The sequence below is a fragment of the Bidens hawaiensis genome, unplaced genomic scaffold (genome assembly GCF_021521415.1).
Source record: "Bidens hawaiensis isolate Kalapana, Puna unplaced genomic scaffold, B.hawaiensis_p1.1 tig00012956_1, whole genome shotgun sequence".
NCBI lineage: Eukaryota > Viridiplantae > Streptophyta > Magnoliopsida > Asterales > Asteraceae > Bidens > Bidens hawaiensis.
The window spans coordinates 354,260-358,411 of record NW_027492084.1 but is presented as its reverse complement, the minus strand read 5'-3'; positions in this window follow the sequence as shown (position 1 = coordinate 358,411).

Sequence of the window (4,152 nt, the reverse complement as noted above, 5' to 3'; positions counted from 1 at the left end):
TATTCCCCACTCAATACAAAACGATTCAACCTCTTCTTGGGTTAATCGAGAATAACTGACCGAAAGATCCTTTTTGGCAACCATAATTTTGAAGAAAAGATGAAGGATCGAAACTAACCTGATAGAGGATTGAAAGGAACTTGAATATGTTTATGATGAAAACTTTAAAGAAAAACTGGAAGAAAATGAATAGTTATGCTACTAATAACTATTAATGAAAAAGCAGTTATTAGGAACTCCAATATGGCAGTTACCATCACATCAACTGTCATGTCAGAAATTCAAAAAACAACCAAAATTGAACAAAGCCTCGAAGCCTACAAGCCTTTAAGCAATAAAACAAAATGTGTGCAAAAGTCAGAAGCCCTTGAGCTTACCTCTCAAATCCCTCTGACTTGGGGGGCTGATGATGGGGGTAGCCCAAGGAAATAATAAAATGGTTGGAACACATTAACGCTAAAAAGGTTAAAAGGTTAAAAGCTTCATTTCCCGCCCAAATTTATGTAAATAAGTACCCACGTGCTACAGTACGATGTCAAATCACTGTTCACATCCTTGTCCCCTCTAAGCAAAGGACATGCTCAGACAAAGTATTATTATTTTAATTATGGACCAACGGTCCAAACCTTCCCGCCCACAAAGGTCAACTCTCTAGGCAAACTGGTGGGGAACTAGTTTAGTTACAACTAGACGAAAGGCTTAAGTCTCTTCTCCTATATAAGAAAGACTTAGCCATAAACATGAGCACAACAAGAACTGGGCAGATATCATACTCACACTAATCTATTCTTCTTCCTTGATAAATATGCTCTTAGCTTATTTCTTTCTTACTTCATTAACTTCATAGCTTCACCAAGAACATCATCCTAAAACCGATTCCAAACATCATGGTTCTTGATCTTCGGTGAGCTATAACAACAAACAACTAACTAGTGAACCTCCTTCTACGTTTTGCAAACGTAGAGGGACACCACGACCTGCGTTAGGTTAACCTGAACCCTTGAAGCTTGTTAGCCTAACCAGTCCATTCACTATCATTGGTCTTATCTTTGTTGTAGCAACACAACCCTTGTATCTCACTTTGTTTCATCAAACGCGGGGTAAAAATGGAATCATATGCGAGTGGAATCTCATGTATCGTCATTCTTTCGTATATGTTGAAAATGAAGACACTGACATTGATGGCGAAGATGATGAAAGCAAAGGAAGTGAATGATTAGTTATGAAAAATTTGTTGGTTTTTAGTGTAATGATTATCTAAACAATTTGACGGTTTTTTGTATTTGACGTTTAAACGTTGGTAATTTGACGGTAGGTTATTTTATAATTTGTTGGTTTACGATTTTATTTGCTAAAAAAATTTGGATTAATTAAAAAACATGGAAAAAAAATTTTCTACCCTATAACAATAACGTTTCGTCTTTACAGAAGGTCACATTTTAAAAATGCTTTAATATAAATATTAGTAATGACGGCATGTCGTGGCTACAAAGTAAACATATTTTATTATTTAATTACCTATAGTGATGACAAGACGTGGCAATAGATAATTTTAATAGTTATTAAACCTTTTTTTTTATTACTGAAAAGAGTTTGCGACGAAAGCCTATAGTGACGAGAAGTGGTGGCAATAAATGCACTCTATAGCAACGACCTTAAATCAACGACTTCCAAACCTATAGCAGCATCAACAAAGATTGAGACAGCTTGTCGTCGCTAAAGATTGACAACGATAGGTCGTTGCAATAGGGGGTATAATTTTCGTCACATATATCAGAAGGAATTTCTTGTAGTGTATATGGAATGCTGATAACTTTAGTATATACGACCACATATTCTTGTAATATTCACATATTCTATGTGACTACTAATGTTCCTATTTAATGCATGAAGTTTAGATATCTAAAAACTAAAACTAGAACTCATTTAAACATATATAAAAAGTGGGATCAATATGAATGGAAGGCATTTGGTGATAGTGTGCAGGTGATTCACGTATATTAGTGCTTTGAAAATCACAAAACAATATTGTTGTTTTCTAGTTGATTGGCATGGTCAATCATATGAGTGGTGTGATACCGATTCCACGGGTTTACTCAAATGGCTTAAAAACAATTGATCATTATCAAAATAACTCAAACCGAAATACTCGATAAACAAGCTTAAAGCTTACGAATTCTTTTATTAAACATAAACAAATGACTAAACAATAATCCTAATGGCCCTATTTATACTAAACAAGAAAAAGATAAACTAGGAATTTGAAATTTGAACAAATAATAAAAGATAACTAAATTATAAATTCTAAATAGGATGCTCCCGCATCATACTCCCCCTCATTGAAAAAAACTCGTCATCGAGTTTTGTCTTCAAATCAAAGTCACCTGGATCAAATGGAATATCAATCCACTTCTTTTTTATAATTACCATAACCCGCTCAAATAGTTTAAACTGATGGATTGTCTTGCCTGGTTCCGTACCTTTACCTCCCGGGTCAAATGGAGCATTGGACGGTCTCCTGCTTGTTTTCCACTCAATACCAATTGGCTTATTATTATTCCTATCAATTAGGCAACCCCTTACATTAACAGTACCTTCCGTAGTGCTTTGCTTGGAAACCGCCCAATTTGCACATCGTGGATTTAGATGATTTGTGAAAGAATTATCCTCATATCCACGTGAAAAACCATCACCTTTTTTAAAATTAATGGATAATTAAACCCCAAAGTTAGTTTGGTTCTATCCAAATAATCATATATCCTGTTTGAATATTTTTTAAGTTTAAAAAACCAACAATTATCTCAATACTTTTAAATTTAATTTTTGGTTCTTTTTCCTCAACAGAATCCACCCGAGGTATAGGATTGTTGGTTGGACTCCCCAAATGAGACTCCTCATCAACCAAATTCCACCAACCCGAAGTGATCAGGGAATCGCTCAAGACCCCTGTTTGAGTTTCAACAAACATGCCAGATAAAAATGATGAATTTTCATTCTCGTTGATGGCCTCCTTTTCTTCGACTTCACAATTGGTTACTCCATCAAGAGCCCGTTGCAACCACAAATACTCATCTTCATCGTAGTGCATCCTATCTTTATCAAACTTTGGTCCATCTTCCGATATATTCTCAGGATAGGTTGGTTCATAGAACTGTAGTGGATAACGGCTAAACGGCTGCTGCTCTCCGTCGCCACCTTCGTCCCAGACGACGGTGCTCGACTCGGTTTCCGTCACGCGCGTATCCTGTTGCAACTCGAGATGCCGGATCCTTTTTCGGAGCCGTTTAATCTCTTGTTTCAACTCTAGATCTCGGACCTGTTGTTTGAGTCGTTTGATCTCATAATCCCATGGGTCGGGATAGACTCCATCGCTGCCTCGGGCGGCGAATCTGCGAGGGCGTCGATCTTCTCCATGAGCACGTGAATCGAACATACTACTCTCGTTGCCTCTGGCGGCGAATCTATGATCGAGCAAGTATCTCTCTCCACGCAGAGCCATTTGAACAACCATAGCTCTGATACCAAATGATACCGATTCCACGGCTTTACTCAAATGGCTCAAGAACAATTGATCATTATCAAAATAACTCAAACCGAAATACTCGGTAAACAAGCTTAAAACTTACGAATTCTTTTATTAAACATAAACAACTGACTAAACAATAATCCTAATGGCCCTATTTATACTAAACAAGAAAAAGATAAACTAGGAATTTGAAATTTGAACAAATAATAAAAGATAACTAAATTATAAATTTTAAATAGGATGCTCCCGCATCATATGATACAGGATATCTCCTTATTTGAATATCAGATTTTTAATATCTTTTATTATTCGTTTAAAATTCAAGTTTCCTAATATTTATCTGTCTTGTTTAGTAAGATAGTCTTTAGTATAAATTGGATGCTAGGGTTTATTGTTTTAGTTAGTTTTTGATTAAGTTTGATATAATAAGAACATTGTTCTTGGAACCTATGGTTCAGTTTATCGGTTTTTGATTAACGAAAGTGTCATAAGCCATTTGACTGCTTCCGTTCCCGCATCATTTGGTATCAGAGCTTTTGGTTCTCAAATGGCTCGACGTGAGGATGAATACTTTCTTGCTCGTAGATTCGCCGCCAGAGGCAACGACATAAGTATGTTTGATTCGT